This window comes from Myxine glutinosa, chromosome 5 (assembly GCF_964187855.1).
Source record: "Myxine glutinosa chromosome 5, kmMyxGlut1.1, whole genome shotgun sequence".
In the NCBI taxonomy this organism is placed as follows: Eukaryota; Metazoa; Chordata; class Myxini; order Myxiniformes; family Myxinidae; genus Myxine; species Myxine glutinosa.
In genome coordinates this window covers 145,032,617-145,060,543 of record NC_136265.1, presented here as the reverse complement: position 1 = coordinate 145,060,543, position 27,927 = coordinate 145,032,617, and the positions used below count along the sequence as shown (strand labels likewise).

Genomic DNA, 27,927 nt, shown 5'->3' with positions numbered 1-27,927 from the left:
CCTTGTATGTGGTGAGGAGCTCAGGTGTGCCAAGGAAGGACTTCGCACGACGGAGGATGCCCAGTCGGCGACTGGCTTTGGAGGCCAGCTTGGAAATGTGGTTTTCCCAGGAAAGATCATGGCAGATAGTGAGACCCAAAAGCTTGAGTGACAGAACTTCTTGGAGAGGATTATTCAGAAAGTAGCTGAGAGGGTTGTCCAGTCGGTCTTTTCGGAGAGACATCGTAAGAGTGTGAGATTTGTCAGGATTGAAAGACATGTTCCACTTGTTTGCCCAGTCTGTGATTTTGTCCAGGTCTGCAGAGAGTGAGGAGGCTGCAGACTGTCGATCTGAGGGATGAGGAATGGAGCGGCAGAGAGTGGAGTCATCAGCAAAGAGATAGAGAGGATTTTCAAGAGAGTCGGAGAGATCATTGATGAAGACCAGAAAAAGCACAGGGCCCAGAACACTGCCTTGGGGAACTCCAGCCTGAACAGGAAGAGGAGATGAGAGAAACCCATTCAGGGCCACACGTTGACTACGACTAGAGAGGAAGTCCGCCAGCCATGCGTGGAGATTTCCATGGATACCAAAGGAGGAGAGTTTGGTGAGCAGAGCGGGGTGCCAGACCGTATCGAAGGCACGTGATATGTCGAGGGAGACAGCTCTAATTTCCTGTTTGGCATTGAGGACCTCCATCCATTGTTGAGACAGCAGAAGCAGCATGTCCAGAGTAGAGTGACCTGGTCTGAAACCAAATTGATGATCAGAGATCAAGCCATTGGAGAAGAGGAAAGATTTCATATCCGAAGCAATGATGGATTCCATGACTTTGCTGATAATTGGGAGAAGGCTGATTGGTCTGTAGTTGCTAGGATCTGTTTTTGCACCTTTTTTGTGCAAAGCGGTGATGTTGGCTGATTTCCAAGCAGATGGCAGTTGACCTTGTGCAAAAGAGAGGGTGAAGAGAACAGAGAGAGGGAGTGAAAGAGCGGAAGAACAGGATTTTAGGACCCGTGGGCTGATGCCGTCAGGTCCAGTTGCAGAATCAGAGTCGAGGGTTGACAGAAACTTTTCCACCTTGTCAGGAGGAAAGGACACGGAGTCCAGGAGCAGCTGGGTACGACTGGGTATGGTGGGCACAGAGAGGGATGGGTTTGGGACACAAGATTTAGAGGCAAACACAGAGTTGAGGCATTCAGCTTTTTCACGTGCGGAGTCAGCTGTGTAGCCATTTGAGGTAAGGGAGGGGATGGAGGGGGAACAAACACCAGAAACAGATTTGACCAGACGCCACCAGGATTTGGAAGAGGGAGACAGAAAAGAGAGTTCGGTCTTGAGAACGGAGAGATATTGTTTCCTGGCTCTCCTGAGGGTGGACACACACTTGTTTCGGGCTTTGTGAAAGGAAATGAGATTTCCTTCCGTTGGATTTGCTTTCCAGGAGACGAAGGCAAGTTGTTTCTGGGCAACAGCCTCACCACAAGATTCCGTGTACCATGGACGGGAGGAAGGGTATGACAACTTCACATTTCACAAATTCACAAAACACACAAAATTTCAAATTTCACAATTTTCAAAAACACAAATTTCAAATTTCACAAATTTAAAAACACACAAATGTTTGTGAAACAAATTCACAAACACACATTCACAAAACTTCACAAATTCACATTCATTCCACCCCTCCTCCATCGTTCTTAAACGGATCGCTAACTTGAAAATCACAATAAACCCAATTTGTTATAAATGTTCGTCTTTCATTAATCATCCAATTTCTAAACTCCCCCCTCGCCCCTCCCCTTCAAAACTCCCCCCTACCATCCCTCTCCAATTCTCCCTCCTCCCACCTCCTCCTCAAAGCTGTCGCCTCCCCACTTCATCTCCCCTCTATCTCATACCTCCACCTCTCCCAACCTTCTACCTTCCTCTGCCCCCCCCCCCACCTCAAACAACCCCTCACTGTGCCTCATCCCATCACCATCAACCCTTTCATCCTCCTAATCCTTCCCTTTCTTGTAACTCTTCTGTAATCTCTGACACACTATCAACTGCTCTCCCCACCTCCCCCCCTCATCCTTCATCTGACCCTACCCCTCCCCTCCCAGTCCTGCACCCGATGCTCCCCCTCTCTCCTCATTAACGGTATGGACCTCAAACATCCGGGGCCTTCGTTCAACCATGATTGATCTCTCCATACAGGTTGCTTCTGACAAACCAGACGTAATCTGTTCAACAGAAACTTTCCTCCTTCAAGATGTCTCTGATTCCTTAATATCTCTCCATGGTTACTCCCTCCTCCGGTATGATAGACCTGAGCCTCGTCCTGGTGGTGGGGTTGCTATCTTTATCAAAAACTCTCTTCCTCACTCTCCTTGCATTGGCCTCTCTCCACCCCACCCCCAGGAGTACCTCTGGCTACGGCTTCATCTCCGCTCCCACCTTTTGTTCATATGTGTTCTGTACCATCCTCCAAACAGTGATGACTCCATTTACATTTCGCTGTCTGACAACATGGACCAACTTCTATCATCTCATCCAAGCTCTCTCTTCCTCATATGTGGCGACTTCAACTGTCATCATGCCAGCTGGCTGGGTGTGGGTTCCTCTCTCACCAGCCATGGCACCTCAGCAAAGGACTTCTGCGACTCATTGGGACTGACACAATCTGTCAATTTCCCGACCCAGATCTCAGTCAATGGAGTATCTTCTATTCGAGACTTGGTTATGACAAACTTCCCTGCAAATGTCTGCTGTTCTTGTTCTGCTCCAATCGGTTCTTCTGATCATGTGCTTGTTAAAGTGGACATCTCTCTGGCCATTCTCAGAGAGCCTCCTCAGCGCCGACGAGTCTGGCATTTCACTCAGGCTGACTGGTATGGTCTACAAGCAGCCATCAATCATCTGGACTGGTCTCCCATCTCTACTGCCCCTGACATCAATTCTTCCAAAGAAAACTGCTCTCTCTCATACACAGATTTATCCCATCTCGTCTTCAGTTGTCTTACCCTTCCCTTCCATTCATGGTACACTGAATCTTGTGGTGAGGCAGTTGCCCTGAAACAACTGGCCTTTGCCTCTTGGAAGGCAAATCCAACTGCAGGCAATCTCAGTTCCTTCCACCAAGCTCGAAACAAGTGTGTGTCTACCCTCAGGAGTGCCAGGAAGCACTATCTCTCCACACTCAAGATTGAACTCTCAAACCTGTCTCCTTCCTCCAAATCCTGGTGGCATCTGGTCAAATCCGTTTCTGGTGTTTGTTCCCCCTCCATCCCCTCCCTTACCTCAAATGGCTACACAGTTGACACCGCATGTGACAAAGCCGAATGCCTCAACTCTGTGTTTGCCTCAAAATCTTGTGTCCCAAACCCATCTCTCTCTGTTCCCACCTTTCCCAGTCGAACCCAACTGCTCCTGGACTCTGTGTCCTTCTCTCCTGACAAGGTGGAGAAGTTTTTATCAAACCTCGACTCTGATTCTGCAACTGGACCAGACGGCATCAGCCCACGGGTCCTAAAATCCTGCTCTGCCGCTCTATGTCACCCTCTCTCTGTTCTTTTCACCCTCTATTTTGCTCAAGGTCATCTGCCAGCATCTTGGAAATCAGCAAACATCAGCGCTTCACACAAAAAGGTGCAACAACAGATCCTTGCAACTACCGACCAATCAGCCTGCTTCCAATTATCAGTAAAGTCATGGAATCCATCATTGCTTCGGATATCAAATCCTTCCTCTTCTCCAATGGCTTGATCTCTGATCATCAATTTGGATTGAGACCAGCTCATTCTACTCTGGACCTGTTGCTTCTGCTGTCTCAACAATGGATGGAGGTCCTCAATGCCAAACCGGAAATCAGAGCTGTCTCACTTGACATATCACGTGCCTTCGATACGGTCTGGCACCCAGCTCTGCTCACCAAACTCTCCTCCTATGGTATCCATGGAAATCTCCACTCATGGCTTGCGGACTTCCTCTCTGGTCGTAGGCAACGTGTGGCCCTGAATGGATTTCTCTCATCTCCCCTTCCTGTTCTGGCTGGAGTTCCCCAAGGTAGTGTTCTGGGCCCTGTGTTATTTCTGGTCTTCATCAATGATCTCTCCGACTCTCTGGAAAATCCTATCTCTTTGCTGATGACTCCACTATCTGCCGCTCCATTCCTCATCCCTCAGATCGGCAGTCTGCAGCCTCCTCACTCTCTGCAGACCTGGACAAAATCACAGACTGGTCAAGGAAGTGGAACATGTCTTTCAATCCTGACAAATCTCACACTCTTACAATGTCTCTCTGAAAGGATCGACTGGAAAACCCTCCCATCTACTTTCTCAACAATCCTCTCCAAGACGTTCTGTCGCTCAAGCTTTTGGGTCGCACTATCTGTCATGATCTTTCTTGGGAAAACCACATTTCCAAGCTGGCCTCCAAAGCCAGTCGCCGACTGGGCATCCTCCGTCGTGCGAAGTCCTACCTTGTCACACCTGAGCTCCTCACCACATACAAGGCTTTCATCCGCAGCTCAATGGAATACTGTTCCCCCGTCTGGGCTGGTGCTCCTGCCTCACACCTAGCTCGGCTTCACGCTGTTGAGGCCAAAGCTTTCAGAATCATTGGAATCTCCTGCGATGAAGTTAACTCCGAGGGCCTTTCACTCACTCACCCCAGGCAGGTTGGTGGTCGTTCTGTCTTCTACCGACTCCTCTCCGGCCTTGCTCCCCCAGCTCTCTCTGTGCTCTGTCCCCCCAATATTCCTTCAGGTCGCACAAGATCTGCCTGCAACCCTCTTATGGTTAAACTGCAAAAATCTAGGCTCTCTGCTCACCTTCACTCTTTCATTCCCCTTTTCTCCCGCCTCTGGAACAAACTCCCCCACTCCCTTCAATCCCAGTCCTCCCTTCATTTCTTTAAAACAGCTGTTCGCCACCATCTCTTATCTTCCCCCATCCAAAACCTTGATCTTTTCTACCCTCGCTAATTCACCCCAGAGTCCTTGCAGTGTTCATTTGTTTTATACCTCTCCCACCTCCCCCCAAGTCCTCCCGATGTCCCTGCTCTCAAATGTTGTGTTTGTGTCCTTCCCCCTCTCTCCCCATCCTGTCTGCTGCTCCCCTTGTTTTTTGTGTTTTGTGTGTCGGTTTGACTTTTTGTGTGATTAATGTTAGCTCTTTCACGAGCCTCGATCTTGTATACAAAAAAGAAAAAAGAAAAAGAAAAAAAGACATTGCCGGTTCATGACTTGACTTATTGCCATGTTCCTGACATGACATATTGCCAGTTTGTAATATGACTTATTGCCGGTTCGTGACATGACTTACTGCCATGTTCGTGACATGACTTATTGCGGTGTTTGTGACATGACTTATTGCCGGTTCGTGACATGACTTATTGCCGTGTTTGTGACATGACTTATTGCCGTGTTTGTGACATGACTTATTGCCGTGTTTGTGACATGACTTATTGCCGTGTTCATGACATGGCTTATTGCCGATTCGTGACATGACTTATTGCCATGTTTGTGACATGACTTATTGCCAGTTTGTAACATGATTTATTGCCGTGTTCGTGACATGACTTGTTGCCGGTTCGTGACATGACTCATTGCCATGTTCGTGACATGACTTATTGCCGGTTCGTGACATGACTTATTGCCGGTTCATGACATGACTTATTGCCATGTTCGTGACATGACATTGCCATGTTCGTGACATGACTCATTGCCAGTTTGTAACATGACTTATTGCCGTGTTTGTGACATGACTTATTGCCGGTTCGTGACATGACTTATTGCCATATTCGTGACATGACTTATTGCCATATTCGTGACATGACTTATTGCCATGTTTGTGACATGACTTATTGCCGTGTTCGTGACAGGACTTATTGCTGGGTTCATGAAATGACTAATTGCTGTGTTTGTGACATGACTTATTGCCATGTTCATGACATGACTTATTGCTATGTTCATGACAGAACCTATTGCCGGGTTTGTGACATGACTTATTGCCATGTTCGTGACATGACTTATTGCCGGGTTCATGACATGACTTATTGCTTTGTTTGTGACATGACTTGTTGCTATGTTCATGACAGGACTTATTGCCGGGTTGGTGACATGACTTATTGCCATGTTCGTGACATGACTTATTGCCGGATTCGTGACATGACTTATTGCTGTGTTTGTGACATGACTTGTTGCTATGTTCATGGCAGAACTTATTGCTGTGTTTGTGACATGACTTATTGCTATGTTCATAACAGGACTTAATGCTATGTTCATGGCAGGACTTATTGCCATGTTTGTGACATGACTTATTGCCGGGTTCATGACATGACTTATTGCTGTGTTTGTGACATGACTTGTTGCTATGTTCATGACATGACTTATTGCTGTGTTTGTGACATGACTTGTTGCTCTGTTCATGGCAGGACTTATTGCTGTGTTTGTGACATGACTTTTTGCTATGTTCATGACAGGAGTTATTGCTGGGTTTGTGACATGACTTATTTCCGGGTTCAGGACATGACTTATTGCTGTGTTTGTGACATGACTTGTTGCTATGTTCATGACATGACTTATTGCTGTGTTTGTGACATGACTTGTTGCTATGTTCATGGCAGGACTTATTGCTGTGTTTGTGACATGACTTATTGCTATGTTCATGACAGGACTTATTGCTATGTTCATGACATGACTTATTGCTGTGTTTGTGACATGACTTATTGCTATGTTCATGACAGGACTTTACATTGCTATGTTCATGACATGACTTATTGCTGTGTTTGTGACATGACTTGTTGCTATGTTCATGACATGACTTATTGCTGTGTTTGTGACATGACTTATTGCTATGTTCATGACAGGAGTTATTGCCGGGTTCGTGACATGACTTGTTGCTATGTTCATGACATGACATTGCTGTGTTTGTGACATGACTTGTTGCTATGTTCATGGCAGGACTTATTGCTGTGTTTGTGACATGACTTATTGCTATGTTCATGACATGACTTATTGCCAGGCTCATGACAGGACTTATTGCCAGGCTCATGATAGGACTTATTGCCGGGTTCGTGATATGACTTATTGCCAGGCTCATGATAGGACTTATTGCCGGGTTCGTGATATGACTTATTGCCAGGCTCATGATAGGACTTATTGCCGGGTTCATGAAAGGACTTATTGCCGGGTTCGTGATATGACTTATTGCCGGGTTTGTGACATGACTTATTGCTGTGTTCGTGACATGACGTATTGCCAGGCTCATGACAGAACTTATTGCCAGGTTCCTGACATGACTTATTGCCGATTCGTGACATGACTTATCGCCGGGTTCGTGACATGACTTATTTCCGGGTTAATGATACGACTTATTGCCATGTTCGTGACATGACTTATTGCCGGGTTCATGACATGACTTATTGCTGTGTTTGTGACATGACTTATTGCCATGTTCGTGACATGACTTATTGCCAGGCTCATGACAGGACTTATTGCCAGGCTCATGACAGGACTTTTTTTTTTCTTTTCTTTTTTTTTTGTATACTGAATCGAGGCTCGTGTAAGAGCTAACATTTATTTCACAAACAAATCAACCAGACAAACAAAATATATAAAAAGAGGGAGCGGAGGACAAGATGGGGAGAGAAGGGGAAGCACACAAACATAACATTTGAGAGCAGGGAGATGTGTGGGAGGGAGAGGGCTTGGGGGGAGGAGGAGGCGTGGGAAGGGGGTGGGGGGGGGGGGTGGTGGGAGAAGTATAAAACGCAAGGACACCAAGGACTTCCCGGACAGAAGTTGGTATTTAAAAAAAGTGGATTTGGGGTGAAATTAGCGGGGGTAGAAAAGATCAAGGTTTTGGATGGGGGAAGATAAGAGATGGTGGTGAACAGCTGTTTTTTAAAGACCTGGAGAGTGGAGTGGGATTGAAGAGAGTGAGGGAGTTTGTTCCAGAGGCGGGAGAAAAGAGGAATGAAGGAGTGAAGGTGAGCAGAGAGTCTTGATTTTGGTAGTTTAAACATAAGAGGGTTGCAGGCAGATCTTGTGCGACCTGTAGGAATATTTGGGGGCCAGAGCCCAGAGAGAGCTGGGGGGGGGGGGGGGGGGGGGGGGAGCAAGGCCAGAGAGGAGTCGGTAGAAGACGGAAAGACCACCAACCTGCCTGCGGTGAGTGAGTGAAAGGCCCTTGGAGTTAGCTTCATCGCGGGAGATTCCAACGATTCTGAACGCTTTGGTTTCAACAGCGTGAAGACGAGCTAGGTGTGAGGCAGGAGCACCAGCCCAGAGGGGAGAGCAGTATTCCATTGAGCTGCGGATGAAAGCCTTGTATGTGGTGAGGAGCTCAGGTGTGCCAAGGAAGGACTTCGCACGACGGAGGATGCCCAGTCGGCGACTGGCGTTGGAGGCCAGATTTGAAATGTGGTTTTCCCAGGAAAGATCATGGCAGATAGTGAGACCCAAAAGCTTGAGTGACAGAACTTCTTGGAGAGGATTATTCAGAAAGTGGATGGGAGGGTTGTCCAGTCGGTCTTTTCGGAGAGACATCGTAAGAGTGTGAGATTTGTCAGGATTGAAAGACATGTTCCACTTGTTTGCCCAGTCTGTGATTTTGTCCAGGTCTGCAGAGAGTGAGGAGGCTGTAGACTGCCGTTCTGAGGGATGAGGAATGGAGCGACAGAGAGTAGAGTCATCAGCAAAGAGATAGAGAGGATTTTAAAGAGAGTCAGAGAGATCATTGATGAAGACCAGAAAAAGCACAGGGCCCAGAACACTGCCTTGGGGAACTCCAGCCTGAACAGGAAGAGGAGATGAGAGAAACCCATTCAGGGCCAAACGTTGACTACGACTAGAGAGGAAGTCCGCCAGCCATGCGTGGAGATTTCCATGGATACCAAAGGAGGAGGGTTTGGTGAGCAGAGCGGGGTGCCAGACCGTATCGAAGGCACGTGATATGTCAAGGGAGACAGCTCTAATTTCCTTTTTGGCATTGAGGACCTCCATCCATTGTTGAGAAAGCAGAAGCAGCATGTCCAGAGTAGAGTGACCAGGTCTGAAACCAAATTGATCATCAGAGATCAAGCCATTGGAGAAGAGGAAAGATTTCATATCTGAAGCAATGATGGATTCCATGACTTTGCTGATAATTGGGAGAAGGCTGATTGGTCTGTAGTTGCTAGGATCTGTTTTTGCACCTTTTTTGTGCAAAGCAGTGATGTTGGCTGATTTCCAAGCAGATGGCAGATGACCTTGAGCAAAAGAGAGGGTGAAGAGAACAGAGAGAGGGAGTGAAAGAGCGGAAGAACAGGATTTTAGGACCCGTGGGCTGATGCCATCAGGTCCAGTTGCAGAATCAGAGTCGAGGGTTGACAGAAACTTTTCCACCTTGTCAGGAGGAAAGGACACAGAGTCCAGGAGCAGCTGGGTACGACTGGGTATGGTGGATACAGAGAGGGATGGGTTTGGGACACAAGATTTAGAGGCAAACACAGAGTTGAGGCATTCAGCTTTTTCACGTGCGGAGTCAGCCGTGTAGCCGTTTGAGGTGAGGGAGGGGATGGAGGGGGGAACAAACACCAGAAACAGATTTGACCAGACGCCACCAGGATTTGGAAGAGGGAGACAGATAAGAGAGTTCGGTCTTGAGAACGGAAAGATATTGTTTCCTGGCTCTCCTGAGGGTGGACACACACTTGTTTTGGGCTTTGTGAAAGGAAATGAGATTTCCTTCCGTTGGATTTGCTTTCCAGGAGACGAAAGCAAGTTGTTTCTGGGCAACAGCCTCACCACAAGATTCCGTGTACCATGGACGGGAGGAAGGGTATGACAACTGAAGACGAGATGGGATAAATCTGTGCATGAGAGAGAGCAATTTACTTTGGAAGAATTCCCAGGATGAGTTGATGTCAGAGGCGGTAGAGATGGGAGACCAGTCCAGATGATTGATGGCTGCTTGAAGACCGTGCCAGTTGGCCTGAGTGAAATGCCAGACTCGTCGACGCTGAGGAGGCTCTCTGAGAATGGTCAGAGAGATGTCCACTTTAACAAGCACATGATCAGATCAGCCGATTGGAGCAGAAGAAGAGCAGCAGACATTTTCAGGGAAGTTAGTCATAACCAAGTCCAGAAGAGAAGATGCTCCGTTGACTGAGATCCGGGTCGGGAAATTGACAGATTGTGTCAGTCCCAGTGAGTCGCAGAAGTCCTTTGCTGAAGAGGCATGGCTGGTGAGAGAGGTACCCACACCCAGCCAACTGGCATGGTGACAATTGAAATCACCACATATGAGGAAGAGAGAGTTGGGGTGGGTCGATAGAAGTTGGCCCATATTATCAGACAGCGAGATGTAGATGGAGTCATCACTGTTTGGTGGACGGTACAACACACATTTGAACAAAAGGTGGGAGCGAAGGGGCAGCCGTAGCCAAAGGTATTCCTTGGGGTGAGGTGGAGATAGGGCAGTGCAGGGCGAGTGAGGAAGAGAGTTTTTTTTATAAAGATAGCAACCCCACCTCCAGGACGAGGCTCAGGTCTATCATACTGGAGGAGGGAGTAACCTGGGAGAGATACCAAGGAATCAGAGACATCATGAAGGAGGAAAGTTTCTGTTTAGTAGATCAAGTCTGGTTTGTCAGAAGCAACCTGTATGGAGAGATCAGTCAAGTTTGAGCGAAGGCCCCGGATGTTTGAGGTCCATACCGTTAATGAAGAGGAAGGGGGAGCATCGGATACAGAACAGGGGGCGGGGGGGAGTAGGGTAAGATGTGGAAGAGGAGGAAGAGGTAGGGAGAGCTGTTGAAGGTGTGTCAGAGATTTCAGAATAGCTTGGAGAAAGGGAAGAATGGGGCAGACAAAAGGTTTGATGGTGAAACTTATTTGATGATGGTGACTGGTTTGATGGTGACTTATTGCCGGGTTCGTGATATGACTTATTGCCGGGTTCGTGATATGACTTATTGCCAGGTTCGTGATATGACATTGCCGGGTTTGTGATATGACTTATTGCCGGGTTCATGATATGACTTATTGCCGGGTTCGTGATATGACTTATTGCCAAGTTCGTCATATGACTTATTGCCGGGTTCGTGATATGACTTATTGCCGGGTTCGTGATATGACTTATTGCCGGGTTCGTGATATGACTTATTGCCGGGTTCGTGATATGACTTATTGCCGGGTTCGTGATATGACTTATTGCCATGTTCGTGATATGACTTATTGCCGGGTTCGTGATATGACTTATTGCCAAGTTCGTGATATGACTTATTGCCGGGTTCGTGATATGACTTATTGCCGGGTTCGTGATATGACTTATTGCCGGGTTCGTGATATGACTTATTGCCAGGTTCGTGATATGACTTATTGCCGGGTTCGTGATATGACTTATTGCCGGGTTCGTGATATGACTTATTGCCAGGTTCGTGATATGACTTATTGCCGGGTTCGTGATATGACTTATTGCCATGTTCGTGATATGACTTATTGCCGGGTTCGTGATATGACTTATTGCCGGGTTCGTGATATGACTTATTGCCAGGCTCATGACAAAACGTATTGCCAGGCTCATGACAGGACTTATTGCCAGGTTCCTGACATTACTTATTGCCAATTCGTGACATGACTTATTGCCATGTTCGTGACATGACTTATTGCCAGGTTCCTGACATTACTTATTGCCGGGTTCGTGACATGACTTATTGCCATGTTCGTGACATGACTTATTGCCAAAATAAGCTATTGATAAGAATATGACATGTGAAAATCGTGCAGAGGACTGCATGACATGGAATGGAACACAAGGGAAGATCTTGAAGCAGCCAAAGGTTTTTGTGGGATTTTTTTTTTAACATTCATATATATATAACTCGCCAACCTTTGGGGTTCACTTGTTATTGTTTTCATTCAACCCCACGTCTCCCTCTCCAATCCACACAATTTTCCATCAAAGCCATAATTACTTTATTCAATAGCAACTTGGTGGTCCCAACATCATGATGAAAGAACAAGAGAAACACTTCCGGCTGGAAATCCACAGCAAGGATTTCACGCTATGGGAGACAATGGACAATGGGAAAATCTGGAAGTGTGGGAAGGACGGGACAGTAGCGGGTCAGGGTTTACAAAGTTACATATCACAGCTGCGTCCTGGGGCTTTCGGTCACGTGCACATGGACTTAATGTGGCAACATCCCAGCAGAAATTCTCCAAATGCAGGCGCAAATCAAAGCGAATGTGTCAATCAAAAGGCTGTGCAGTTTGTCGGGAATGAACAGTTTACAGGAAGGTGACAAACGCATCGACAGAATCCGATAATCATCTCAACAACGGCATCATTGAACACACGTTTTTATTTACAAGCGATGAAGCCGCGTCAATATTTGGCTATGTCCGTCTGGCAAAAATGACGAAGAACCTTTTAACCCACCGTGTTTAATTGTAAAGGGTTCTAAAGGGTAATTCTAATGGGTCATAAATGGTTCTACAGGATAATTATAATGGTAATTCTAATGGTAATTCGAAAGGGTAATTCTAAATGGTAATTCTAAGGAGTAGTTCTAAAAGGTAATTCCAAAAGGTAATTCTAAGGGGTAATTCCAAAAGGTAATTCTAAGGGGTAATTCTAAAAGGTAATTCTAAATGGTAATTCTAAATGGTAATTCTAAGGGGTAATTCGAAAGGGTAATTCTAAGGCGTAATTCTAAAAGGTAATTCTAAATGGTAATTCTAAGGGGTAATTCTAAAAGGTAATTCTAAAAGTTAATTCCAAAAGGTAATTTTAAAAAGTAATTCTAAAAGGTAATTCTAAAGGGTAATTCCAAAAGGTAATTCTAAGGGGTAATTCCAAAAGGTAATTCTAAGGGGTAATTCCAAAAGGTAATTCTAAAAGGTAATTCCAAAAGGTAATTCTAAGGGGTAATTCCAAAAGGTAATTCTAAGGGGTAATTCTAAAAGGTAATTCTAAATGGTAATTCTAAATGGTAATTCTAAGGGGTAATTCGAAAGGGTAATTCTAAGGGGTAATTCTAAAAGGTAATTCTAAAGGGTATTTCCAAAAGGTAATTCTAAGGCGTAATTCTAAAAGGTAATTCTAAATGGTAATTCTAAGGGGTAATTCTAAAAGGTAATTCTAAAAGTTAATTCCAAAAGGTAATTTTAAAAAGTAATTCTAAAAGGTAATTCTAAAGGGTAATTCCAAAGGGTAATTCTAAATGGTAATTCAAAGGGGTGATTCCAAAAGGTAATTCTAAGGGGTAATTCCAAAAGGTAATTCTAAAAGGTAATTCTAAAGGGTAATTCCAAATGGTAATTCTAAATGGTAATTCTAAAGGGTAATTCTAAATGGTAATTCTAAATGGTAATTCTAAATGGTAATTCTAAAGGGTCATTCTAAATGGTAATTCCAAAGGGTAATTCCAAATGGTAATTCTAAATGGTAATTCCAAAGGGTATTTCTAAATGGTAATTCTAAATGGTAATTCTAAAAGGTAATTCTAAAAGGGTATTTCTAAAAGGTAATTCTAAATGGTAATTCTAAAAGGTAATTCTAAAAGGTAATTCTAAAGGGTAATTCCAAAGGGTATTTCTAAATGGTAATTCTAAAGGGTAATTCTAAAAGGTAATTCTAAAGGGTAATTCCAAAGGGTAATTCCAAAAGGTAATTCTAAAAGGTAATTCTAAAGGGTAATTCCAAAGGGTAATTCCAAATGGTAATTCTAAATGGTAATTCTAAAAGGTAATTCTAAATGGTAATTCCAAAGGGTAATTCTAAATGGTAATTCTAAAAGGTAATTCCAAAGGGTAATTCCAAAAGGTAATTCTAAAAGGTAATTCTAAATGGTAATTCCAAAGGGTAATTCCAAATGGTAATTCTAAATGGTAATTCTAAAAGGTAATTCTAAATGGTAATTCCAAAGGGTAATTCTAAATGGTAATTCTAAATGGTAATTCTAAATGGTAATTCTAAAAGGTAATTCCAAAGGGTAATTCCAAAAGGTAATTCTAAAAGGTAATTCTAAATGGTAATTACAAAGGGTAATTCTAAAAGGTAATTCTAAAGGGTAATTCCAAAGGGTATTTCTAAAGGGTAATTCTAAAAGGTAATTCTAAAAGGTAATTCTAAAGGGTAATTCCAAAGGGTAATTCCAAAAGGTAATTCTAAAAGGTAATTCTAAAGGGTAATTCTAAAAGATAATTCCAAATGGTACTTCTAAACGGTAATTCTAAAGGGGTAATTCCAAAAGGTAATAAAAAAAAAAAAAAAAAACCACCTTTAGAGGCCATTTTTCCCCGCAAGCGGGGGTTGGCCTTTTTCGGGCACCGTGGTTGTTGTTGTTTTTTTGGTCCCCTTTTTGAAGCAATGTTTTACGGCCGGGTGCCCTTCCTGACGCCAACCCTTTTTGCCGCCTTTAACGACAAACAGGGAATTACCAGTGAACTGGTACTCAATTAGCCGACCTCGGAAGGATGACAGGCTGAGTCAACCCCCCTGGCGTTAATTCAGCAATCGACCGGGATTCGAACCCAGGATCCTAGGATCCTAAGCCGGCACCCAAGCCGCTAGCCCAACACCAGGGTTACTGGTAATTCCAAAAGGTAATTCTAAGGGGTAATTCTAAAAGGTATTTTCTAAAGGGTAATTCTAAGGCGTAATTCCAAAGGGTGATTCTAAAAGGTAATTCCAAGGGGAAATTCTAAAAGGTAATTCTAAATGGTAATTCTAAAAGGCAATTCTAAGGGGTAATTCTAAAAGGTAATTCTGAGGGGTAATTCTAAAAGGTAATTCTTAGGGGTAATTCTAAAAGGTAATTCTAAGGGGAAATTCTAAATGGTAATTCTAAGGCGTAATTCCAAAGGGTGATTCTAAAAGGTAATTCCAAGGGGAAATTCTAAATGGTAATTCTAAATGGTAATTCTAAAAGGCAATTCTAAGGGGTAATTCTAAAAGGTAATTCTGAGGGATAATTCTAAAAGATAATTCTAAGGGGTAATTCTAAAAGGTAATTCTAAGGGGTAATTCTAAAGGGTTATTCTAAAAGGTAATTCTAAAGGGTAATTCTAAAAGGTAATTCTAAAAGGTAATTCTAAAAGGTAATTCTAAGGGGCAATTCTAAACGGTAATTCTAAGGGGTAATTCTAAAAGGTAATTCTAAACGGTAATTCTAAACGGTAATTCTAAGGGGTAATTCGAAAGGGTAATTCTAAGGGGTAATTCGAAAGGGTAATTCTAAGGGGTAATTCTAAAAGGTAATTCAAAAGGGTAATTCAAAACGGTAACTCTAAGGGGTAATTCTAAAAGGTAATTCTAAGGGGTAATTCGAAAGGGTAATTCTAAGGGGTAATTCGAAAGGGTAATTCTAAGGGGTAATTCTAAAAGGTAATTCTAAGGGGTAATTCGAAAGGGTAATTCTAAACGGTAACTCTAAGGGGTAATTCTAAAAGGTAATTCTAAGGGGTAATTCTAAAAGGTAATTCTAAACGCTTTGGTTTCAACAGCGTGAAGATGAGCTAGGTGTGAGGCAGGAGCACCAGCCCAGACGGGAGAGCAGTATTCCATTGAGCTGCGGATGAAAGCCTTGTATGTGGTGAGGAGCTCAGGTGTGCCAAGGAAGGACTTCGCACGACGGAGGATGCCCAGTCGGCGACTGGCTTTGGAGGCCAGCTTGGAAATGTGGTTTTCCCAGGAAAGATCATGGCAGATAGTGAGACCCAAAAGCTTGAGTGACAGAACTTCTTGGAGAGGATTATTCAGAAAGTGGATGGGAGGGTTTTCTTCCATTGGTCAGCCATTGCTTGCACCCAGAGTCGCAATCGGCCGTAACAAAATCAGCATGAGTCCGGCGGGTAAGAACGGTTGCTCGGCCGTCTAAATTTCCATCCAGGAACAAAAGAAAGAAGTACAAAAGAAAGTGGTACACCAACGGAGGGTACGGTACGTTCCACCGTAACAATTTGGTGTTCAGGAGTGGGATTTCTAACCTCCGGACACCGTAACAACATTGTTTTGGCCCAATCTCTCATTGGTGAAGCATTGCTTGAAAAAATTGAAAAACTCTTGTATCCAGATCCATATTTGGATCTTCACAAAATGGTGTCAAAATAACCTTCGATGAGTGTGTAATGCCGGTGATGCTTTCCGAAAGCGAAATCTGGCCATTTAAGTAAAGAAATAGAAAGGAAACAACAAACAGCATGAAGGAGTGTGGAGAGCACAATGGAGGGCTGCACGGGAAGACACCGAAAGGCAAAAAAGTGGATTAGAGAATGGACAAGAGCAAACAACATTATAATGATAATTAAATGGGCATCGGCTGGATGGTTGGCAAGATGCTATGATGAAAGATGGACGAGGCTCGCAACAGAATGGCAACTGTGACATGGCACCTAGAAATGAGGACGACCATATGTATGCAAGGTGGAGAGACACAAGTGTGTGGGACATATGGTGTGTGGGATTTGAACATAACAAAGCTGCATCTTGAGCCAGGGGTTCAGATGGAAGCGGTAACAGACCAACCTATATCTCGCGAATAATAACAAGAGGGTCCTTTTAGGTCTTATCCTAAAATTAAAAGCTGTATTAAGTATCGTCTCCTAATATCTATGGTTTTCTACGTTAAGTACCGTACACCGATATCTACTAATCACCAATGCTTTTGTCCTGCATGTGATTTATGCACAATCTCCCCCCAAAAAGCAGCGTAAAAGAACAAATAAATAAACAAGAAAAACGTTATGCAGAGCACGATACTTGCAAAATCCACCCCTCCCCAAAATAAAAGGTTGCCATGGATACATCAAATTGTCCATTTCATTAAGATTAAAATTGACGATATCAATCAAAGCTCAAGTTAATCGGATTAAAATTGATGATATTTCAGATGAAAATTGATATTAGAAGTTTGACCTTCAGTTGACCTTTGACCTATTGACATAAAAAAAATATTTGTTTTGCCAATTAATTTATGCACTAATTGCTGTTTAATTCACAAGTTCATAGGATGAAAAGCGACAATTTTTCAGATCAAAATTGATGATTTTGGAAGTTTGACCTTGAGTTGACCTTTGACATTTTGACCACAAGAATAGTTGGTTTCCCAATTCAGTGAAGCATTGTCCAATTGGTGTTTAATTTCCAAGACAAGCGGATGAAAATTTACAGTTTTACACATGAAAATTGATGATTTTTGAAGTTTGACGTTGAGTTGACCTTTGACCTTTTGACCTCAAAATAGTTGGTTTTGCAATTCACCGACTCAATATGAAAATGCTGTTCAATTTTCAAGTCAATCGGATGAAAAAATCATAGAAATTTGACCTCAAAATGACCTTTGACATCAAAATCAATATGCTTCTTCCTTATGACCAACTCGACCAACTGGTAAAGTTTCGTGAAGATCGGTTTAAAATTGTGACGTGTATGCGATTGACAAACAAACAGACAGATAGAAGAACGCACAAGACCAACCAATATACTTGAAATATCTTTGATTTTGAATAAACCGATAAAATAACAGGGTTCAAAGCATTGCTGAATATTCTGCATCAATTGCGTCATTGTGAAGATGAAGATTTTTATGGCGTAGCCCGTGGGGCAATGCCGTATAGAACAGCGTTTGGCTGTCCGTCCGTATGTATGGTATGTCCCTTCCGCCGGCATTTTGCGGGTTTATTATTCCCGCCAGGGAGTAATGCATTCGCTCGTGTCCGTCCGTGTGTGTGTGTGTGTGTGTTTGTGAACAAGATATCTGGAAAAGTTCTGAACGGATTTGGATGAAAGTTGGTGGGATGATTGCCCTTGGGATAAGGAAGAATTGATTGGTTTTTGGTGAAGCTCAGGATATTATTCCGGATCCAAGAATTGTTTTTGGGAATTTTTTGGGGAATTTTTTTTTCTGTTTTCCTTTAAAAACCATTTTCTCTGCAATAATTGGACCGATTGAGAGAAATTTTCACCATAGGAGGGACTCGGTCTGAAGAGAATATTTTAATGGTAATTATGACATCACAGGTCACGTGGTTCGGCCGCCATATTGTTTTGAGTGAAAAACACTAAAATCCAATTTTCTCCAAAACGCCTGAACAGATCGAGGCCAAACTTTGCATGCAGAATCACATACCCAATACCCATGACGAACAAAAAAAGTCAGCGAGCATGACGTCATGCATCACATGGTTTCAGAATTATGACGTTTTTAAGCACAAACCTTTAAAACCTATCTCCTCCCTCATTTGTGATCCAATCGAGGGGAAACTTCACAGATCTATTCAGCATATCAATCTACTAAAATGTCCTTTTAGAATTTGCGATAGGTCACGTGGTTTGGCAGACATCGTTAATTAAACGCAAATAATAAAAACATTTATATCTCTTGAACCACTTCATTGATCGACATGCAACTTCATACTGCAGTATAAGTCATGAAGAGTGTGCAAAAGTGTGCAAAATTTGAAGATGATTGGATGTACGGTCTGGAAGCTACAAGTTGTTATTGCATGAAGAAGAAGGGTCTTCGACTGTGGACGATTAATTTTATTTATCACGTGTACAGACTTGCAGGCATCGTTTGACACAATCTCCCGGGTTAATTTGAACCTCAAATAAAATTATAATTCCAGATTTGTCAATGGCTGAGGTATATTAACAAACAAATGAAACAGATTTGGCAAAATTCCAACTTTTTAAAAAAAGATCGCATATTCACCCAGGGTTGTGAGAGGCTGAAGAAGAAGAAACCTCGCATGGGCTTCCCAGACCAAATAAATAATTCTGGTGGTTCTGGCTCTGCGATTTTCAGGTTTATTACTCCCGCCAGGGCATAATGCATTCGATCGTGTCCATCCGTGTGTGTGTGTGTGCGTGTGTGTTCGTATGTTCGTATGTTCGTGTGTTTGTGAACAAGATATCTGGAAAAGTTCTGAACGGATTTGGATGAAAGTTGGTGGGATGATTGCCCTTGGGATAATGAAGAATTGATTAGTTTTTGGTGAAGATCAGGATATTATTCCGGATCCAGGAATGTTTTTTGGGAATTTTTTTGGGAAAGATTTTTTCTGTTTTACTGCATTAAAGCTTTTATTCTTATTCTTAAATGATGTTTTTCTCCTCTAATTCCGAGATATATCAAAATAAATTCTCTGACAGTTAGGGCTTACTTTCTTTTTCATTTATTGTTTTGGGGAGAGGGGATGTTAAACAAAACGTATTATTCCAACTAAACCCACGGTGGGAGTATGCGCTCTACTGAGTGGCGTTCTAGTTCCCTTTAAAATTCGTTTTTCTGTGCAACCGTTGGTCCGATTGACACAAAAAAATTCACCATAGGAGCGGCTCCTCGTGTATAATTTTCAACTGATAATTATGACGTCTTAGGTCACGTGGTACGGGCGCAATCTTGGAAAAACCGAATAACCTTTCACCTCTACATCTCCGAAGTCGCTGTGTGGAAAAAATTGAAAGGCTGCTCATTGTGAAGTACTCCCCATGGGGAATGACCAATGTTAATGATGATGTCATAGGTGCCTTAATTATAACGTCATAAATCGACAGGTAGAATGCGTGATCCGATGAGTCTGAAATTTCTCCAAATTTCTCCGGTTAAGCCGCTGTTAGACCTATCGGTCTTGTCTTTTTTTCACCTTAGCATTTTTCCTTAAGATACAAACCAGATCGATACAAACCAAGAGATGAGTTATTGAAATCAACATAACAGTTCAAACCTTGCTTGGACTCGGTCGAGGTAAATGCCCCGGTTAATGATGCACATCTGCTGCTGCCTGAGTGTGATGGTCGAGATAATCTAGATTAACCAAGGGCTGGCACACCTGGATGGTTGTATAGTGCCCGCAAATTGCCATAACTGGAAATTCAGTCAACACAACGAAAGGTGAGTGGGTGGAGGTGTATACGGTATCATGTCATGTCCACAATGGAGAGGTATTTTGTATTACTTCAAAACAAAGGACGTGGGCTGGCAGGATAGCCCAGACCCCTAAAGGTAGGCACACTCACCTTTTGAGTTGTTATCCCGTGCTCACGAAGCGAAACGCAGTGTTAGGCATTCGGTTGCGTACGTGTACTGTACGTGTGCGTCTGCATTTTTAAAATTCATTTTCTCGGCAACCGTTGGTCTGATTGACATGAAATTTTACCGTAGGAGCGCCTCTGCCTGTATATTTATTTTACTGATAAGTATGACGTCATAGGTCACGTGGTACGGACGCCATCTTGGAAAAACGTTACACCTCCATAGTCCATATCTCCCAAACCGCTGAATGGCAAAATCGAAACATGGCTCATTGTCAAGTACTCCCTTTGGGGAATAAGATATGTTAATGAAGATGTCATAGGTGCCTCCATTATGACGTCATAATTCGACAAGTACACCACTTGATCTGATCCCTGGTGTTGGCTTAGGATCCTAGGATCCTGGGTTCGAATCCTGGTCGATTGCTGAATTAACGCCAGGGGGGTTGACTCAGCCTGTCATCCTTCCGAGGTCGGCAAATTGAGTACCAGTTCACTGGTAATTCCCTGCTTGTCGTAAAAGGCGACAAAAAGGGTTGGCGGCAGGAAGGGCATCCGGCCGTAAAACATTGCTTCAAAAAGGGGACCGAAAAACAACAACAACCACGGTCCTCGAAAAAGGCCAACCCCCGCTTGTGGGGAAAAATGGCCTCTAAAGGTGTTTTTTTTTTTTTTTTTAAATGAAGATGTCATAGGTGCCTGCATTATGACGTCATAATTCGACAAGTACACCGCTTGATCTGATCAGTATGAAAAAATAAATTCCTTTGCAACTGTTAGTCTGATGAACACGAAATTTTCAGAATATGAGCGGCTCCTCCTGTATAATTGTTCTAATGATGATTATGACGTCATTGGTCACATGGTACAGGCGACATCTTGGAAAAATCGAAAAGGTTGCACCTCTATATCTCGGAAACCACTCCATGGAATTTTTTAAAATATGGTTCAATGTTAAGCACTCCCTTTGGGGAATAAGATATGTTAATGATGATGTCATCGGTGACTTCATTATGACATCATAATTCGACAAGTACAACGCTTGATTCGATAAGTAATGAATTATTTTTTTTCTTAGCAACTGTTGGTCCGATGGACACTAGATCTTCACCATTGGAGCGCCGACTCCCGTATAATTTTTTTAATTGATAATTATTACATCATTGGTCACGTAGTACAGGCGCCATCTTGGAAAAACGAAAAACTTTGCACCTCGATATCTCCGAAACCTCTACATGGAAAACAGGATAGAGCAATCAGAGATCGCAGACCATCGCCAGGATGTGTTTTAGTGTTTTTTAAGGCTTTTGTGTCAAAACAATTATGGCGGCCAAAACACGTGACCGATGACGTCATCATTATTCTTTTTTTCTCAACCAATTTATCCACAGATGACGCTCAATAAATTTCATCTTGATCGGATGAAGTTCTGTACTTGTCGAATTATGACGTCATAATGGAGTCACCGACATCCACACACAAATCCGATCAATGCAAATCTTTAACTAATTGATCAACTACCCATGGGAAATATAGTTTGATAAAAGTGACATCATCAGTCACTGGTCTGGCAGCCATCTTGGTTAAATAAATAAAAACCCTTAAAAAACAGAAGAGTTGGCACCAAGTCCTTCTCAAGACTGCGCAGGGTAAGTATTATATGAATACCATCTAGTTCATCATGGGTTAAAATCTCAACCCAGATATAAACTGTCATCCCTGTGTTTCACATGCAGGGCGATTCATCGATGTGTGCCGTCCTTCGGATGGACGTCAAACTGAGTGTCCCATCTGCCGGCATTAGTTGATAGACCTTAAGATCCCACGGTGTCCTTTGTGAAGAGACGCCAAGTTATCACCGGCACCCTGAACAAATTACAATTTCCTGCATACTCGGTCGAGGATCCTGCGTTGGAGTGGCGCCCCATTCGGAATTGTAACCACGAGCCAAAAACGGATTCAGCAGAACCCCCAAATATTCCTCCAGGTCGCACAAGATCTGCCTGCAACCCTCTTATGGTTAAACTGCCAAAATCAAGACTCTTTGCTCACCTTCACTCCTCTTTTCTCCCGCCTCTGGGAACAAACTCCCTCACTCTCTTCAATCCCACTCCTCCCTCCAGGTCTTTAAAACGGCTGTTCACCACCATCTCTTATCTTCCCCCATCCAAAACCTTGATCTTTTCTACCCCCGCTAATTTAACCCCAGATTCACTTTTCTGAAATACCAACTTCCTGCCTGGAAGTCCTTGCAGTGTTCTTGTGTTTTATACTTCTCCCACCCCTCTCCCCCTTCCCACGCCTCCTCCCCCCAAGCCCTCCCACAGATCTCCCGATGTCCCTGCTCTCAAATGTTGTGTTTGTATGCTTCCCCTTCTCTCCCCATCTTGTCTACCTTTACCCTTATTATATGTTTTGTGTGTCTTTGATTTTTTTTGTGTGATAAATGTTAGCTCTTTCACGAGCCTCGATCCTGTATACAAACAACAAACCAAAAAAAAAAGCACTGTATAGACTATAGAGCATGATATATGATGATGATGATGATGATGATGATGCGACACTCGGACACTGCTCTCCTCATATTGCTCGTGATGACCAAGCAAACGAGCGAGACGGTTTCCCCTATTATTTTTCAAGAGAATCCGATGAGGGTCTCATGAATTTTTTTTATAAGGGTAGTCATAATTTAATATGAAACTATAAGGGGACTCAGTTGAGCGCATACCTCCGCCTGGCTGAACAGTTTATGTTTTGTATCCCACTGAAAGGTCGGATCTGGATTCGGACCTGAACCAAAATCTAATCGCCTTGTTCTTGTCACCAAACCAACTCGTCCATAACTTTTTTAAATATCATGTTATATATCGCTTTTCACCCGATCTCTCAATGTTGAAGAATCACTTAAATAATTATTGTATCAAAATCCATATTCATATCTTCACCAAAATTGAATAGATTCTTCCTTGTCGGACACCGAACCTCTCCACAAGTTTCGTCCAAATCCATCCATAACTTTTTGAGATATCCCGCTATGTATCGTTTTTGTCCCGATCTCCCAATGGTGAAGAATCACTTAAAAAATTATACAATTCTCATATCCGAATCCATATTCAGATCTTCACCGAAATCTAATCGAATCGTCCTTGTCACACACCCAACCGGTCAACCAAGTTTAGTCCAAATCCATCCATAACTTTTTGAGTTATCCTACTATGTATCGTTTTTGGCCCTATCTCCCAATGGTGAAGAATCACTTTAAAAACTTCTAGTAACCGGATCCGGATCCAGGTCTTCACAAAAATCTAATAATTTAATCCTTGTCACATACGCTACATCTCTGCCAAATTTCGTCCGAATCCGTCCACAACTTTTTGAGATATCCTGTTCACAGGCAGGTAGACAGACAGACAAACAGACAGGGGTGTGTGCTGACAGACACAACAGACATCAAACAGACACAACCTCTGCCCACCTTCGGTGCCGGAGGTAATTATATTTTGCATTTCTAAAAGTTTAATCTAGGAACATGTTACATACAGTCGAAAACGATTATCCTGCTTCTTGATGCAAAACATAACTAGCACCTGCCACCTACCAACAACGAAGGAGTATGCTATATTACCAAAAATATTGGGACAGTTCCGCACTATGTTGTTTTATTTATTCATAACCGTTTATTCAATCTTTAATAGGGTGTGTGCTGCTTTTCAGGGTGAAAACAATATATGCAGGTGAACGCAGGTGAGGTCGGTCCATTTCACGTCTGGGTGGGCCGTCCCATTACTTCAGCAATGTAACCGCTTTTCATATTGAAGAGGTATACAAATTTCCCCGTCCAACAGGCAGTCGAGTCATGATAATGGGTCAATGTATAGAGAGGTACAACTCAGGAACCATATAGGTAATTTATTAGTTTGATTCAGTGGGGGTGTTGGACACTCCACCGATCTGGGCTTTATTGCAGAGTGGCCAGACGGAAGCCTCTCCTCAGTGAAAGACATGAAAGCCCGCAGAATGTTGTTTCTCACAGTCTGAAAGTCCTTTAGATGCTTTTTGGCAAACTCCAAGCGGGCTTTCATGTGTCTTTCACTGAGGAGAGGCTTCCGTCTGGCCACTCTGCAATAAAGCCCAGATCGGTGGAGTGCTGCAGTGATTGTTGTCCTTCTGGAAGTTTCTCCCATCTCCACACAGGATCTCTGGAACTCAGCCAGAATGACCATCACGGTCTTGGTCACCTCTGTTACCGAGGCCCTTCTCCCCCGATTGCTCAGTTTGGCCGGGCGGCCAGCTCTAGGAAGAGTCCTGGTTGTTCCAAACGTCTTACATTTAAGAATTATGGAGGCCACTGTGCTCTTGGGAACCTTCAATGCAGCAGAATTTTTTTGTAGGCTTCCCCAGATCTGTGCCTCGACACAATCCTGTCCCTGAGCTCTGCAGGCAGTTAGTTCCTTCGACCTCATGGCTTGGTTTTTGCTCTGATATGCATTGTCAGCTGTGAGACCTTATATAGACAGGTGTGCCTTTCCAAATCATGTCCAATCAATTGAATTTACCGCAGGTGGACTCCAATCAAGGTGTAGAAACATCTCAAAGATGATCAAGAGAAATGGGAGGCACCTGAGCTAAATTTCAAGTGTCATAGCAAAGGGTCTGAATACTTTTGTCAATGTGATATTTCAGTTTTTTCTTTTTATTAAATTTGCAAAACTTTCTAAAATCCTGTTTTCTCTTTGTCATTATGGGGTATTGAGTGCAGATTGATGAGGGGAAAAAATGAATTTAAACGATTTCAGCAAAAGGCTGCAACATAACAAAATGTGAAAAAAGTGAAGGGGTCTGAATACTTTCTCAATGCACTGTTTTAACCATGCTCATATCACTCCAGCAAAGCAAGTCAAACTTGGGTATCGTGGATCGTTAGCTCGGCCTACAAGGACATCAATATTGCACGAGTACAGCATCGCTTTAACTTTGTCACTCAAGCAGTCTCGGTGTTCATATCTTCTCCCCCTCCTTGGATTATCCGCTTGAACAAAACGCATACGAGAAAATTTGGATGGAATGTTTTCCAAATCGTTTGGGAGATTTGTGTTGCTTTGCTCAGGGGCTTATCGACCTGCCTTGTTGGGGCATTCTCCACGCTTTCCGCAGGGGTTCCAGGCCCATCAGAGCCCTAACGGGTCGGGAGATTATCCGCTGCCGAGCTGATGCCGACCGTTCGCGGGTACCCGAGGGTTATTTGGTACCAGAAGCATACTGGGTATCTCGTAACAAAGTATCTTGCTTGTCTGCTTCCGTCTTACGCTTATTCTTGTGTTCTACCCGAAGCAGTTTCTTGGCAAGGGTTATACTGGGTGGTTTGCCATTGCCTTCCAGATGTTTCTATTAAAGGTGAAAAATAATTTCTTTCTGCTGTTGGAGAAAAGTTGGAGAAGAGAAAGTTAGAGAAGCCATTCATGCTAATACCCTCCTCAAATGCTTTGGACTCATAGAGTTTGCAATAGGAAAGAAAGCAGACCAGGCCAAGCTGGGCCATAACACACATGGGTTTATCATTGTTGCGAAATATTTTTATTTATCTTCCGATTACATAGGCTTCCTCACCACCATGCTATACCACAAGCTAATCCTACAAATCCCCATCCCACCTGGATATTAATATATATTATTATACATATTAATAAATTATACATAAATACATATTAATAAACCTTACATGGCTGGCACAAAACTGGCTCAGGATGAGCAGGAAATAATGGAAAAACTTCAACACCGTTTGGAAGAATTTGCTGCAAACTATTTAATCAACACAATAAACAGTCAGCACGAGCACACGTCACAATAAAGCACAACAATTAACATCGTTACAATAACACACACACACAATATATATATATATATACACATACATACACACACACACACATATATATACACACACACACACACACACACACACACACACACACACACACACACACACACACACACACACACACACACACACACACACACACACACACACACACACACACACACACACACACACACACACACACACACACGTTGAACCCCCTAACTTGACTGGGAAGCAAGGCACAGATGGAGTCTCACCCCAGCAATTGCTGCACAACCTGTTAGCAACAAGTGTAGTCTGCCACGCTGACAAATTGTCTCTGCCCTGCTCCTCGACAATTAGGAGGTTTGCATTCAGGAACATTAAATTTGACTAAGGAAGCACACGAACCCTTTGACATGACACTGACGTCATGTAATTTATGTGCATGACGTCAGAGTCATGTCATAGGGTTAGTGTGCTTCCTTCGTCAAATATATATATATATATATATATATATATATATATATATATATATATGTATATTATGTATATGTATATGTATATGTATATGTATATGTATATATATGGCAGCAGTGAAAGTAAGAGTGATAAAACTGCTGTTATTTATTACTTAAGCATTACACAGTCTCAAGTATACCTCCACAAAACGACGGCAGGAATGTCCTTCGAAGCGCGCACGAGCCACGCCCATAGCCACGCCTCCTCACGTCTGATTGGTGGAATCGCGTGCACGTTGAATGATGAAGAAAGCGTCGTACGATATTATTTATTATTAGGTACAAATGCGTGTATTTTCGAGAACCAATGCACGAGGCAATTGAAACTACAATAACGGTCATCAGCCAAGAAAATTAAAATGGGTTTTTCTTGGTCGATCTATTCGTGTACGTAATATGTGTACAGAATAATTATCCTGCCATGTTATAACCCCTCCCTCCTCCTCTTCCGGAAATGGTGCACCGAAGTGTCAAATAAGATCGTGTTCCGATGCCGATGACAATGGCTCGATGAGCACGCAGTATCAATCAGCTGCATGTTATGTACAATATGTATTTGTAAATACGATTCGCACAAAAAGAAGAATTCTGAAACCGCCAACAGGTTCAAGCCTCAAACGTGGACACTAATCAACATTGCGCTACCACAACGCGTGCGTAGTCAGCGATTACGATCATAATAATAATACGGCATTGTAACGCATACGTAGACCGACGCACACGCGCCGAATGAAATGGCGGTTTCTCACCGAGAGCCCCGCGCTCACCGGAACATCGCCCAGGGCTGCTCCTCTCTCGTCCCGCCGCGCTCTGCTTAGCGGCGAAGGTCGCACTCTCGCTCCACCGCTCCATCCCCAGCGCGCGCGCTTCGCTCCTCCTCCAGGCCGGCGCGCGCTCGCTTCGCTCCGCCCAGTCATCCGCGGATTCCCCTGACGTCATCGCTACAAGTCACGCCTGACGGCCGGATATCAAGCGAGATGACTTTTCCAAACTATATATATAATTATATAATAATAATAATAATAATAATAATGCATTTATTTTATATAGCGCTTTTCAGGAAACCCAAAGACGCTTTGACAGAGTGCAAATAATAATGCATAGCAAAACATAAAAACAATTGCAAAAAACAAGAAGCAATAGGGAAATATTCAAAGCAAAAAGGAGGGAGAAGGAGAAGAGATAGTCAGGGGTTAAATGCTGTGGGTTAAATGTTGAATGCAGTGTTGAACAGGTGGGTCTTTAGTGATGTTTTGAATGTGGTGAGTGAGGAGGAGTCTCTGATGGTGTGAGGTAGTGAGTTCCAGAGGGTGGGAGCAGCGATGGAGAAGGCCTTGTCCCCCCAGGATCTGAATTTGGTCTGGATGGGGGGTGGGGGGGGGGGGGGGTCAGGAGGTTGGTACCAGCAGAGCGGAGGTTGCGGTTGGGAGTGTGTCTGGAGAGGAGGTCAGCCAGGTAGGATGGGGCCAGGTTATGGAGGGCTTTGAGTGTGCCGCACTGACCGTAGTCGAGGTCCTCAGTCGATGTCCTCAGCATCATCCCGTTTCGGCCCTTCACCCTCGATACGGTCAGCTA

General features: G+C 43.4%; 1 protein-coding gene across 2 annotated transcripts in view; it reads right to left on the bottom strand.

The window, feature by feature from the left end:
* Positions 1–27,230, bottom strand: part of LOC137426967 (DCN1-like protein 3) — a 51,376-nt gene extending 24,146 nt beyond the window's left edge. The window contains exon 1 of one of the 2 annotated variants that reach the window (XM_068116038.2): positions 27,102–27,230. The gene's annotated coding sequence lies outside the window, so the exon portion shown is untranslated. The remainder of the gene's footprint in view (positions 1–27,101) is intronic. The other variant, XM_078778819.1, reaches the window with a different exon arrangement.
* Positions 27,231–27,927: the final 697 nt, after the last annotated feature.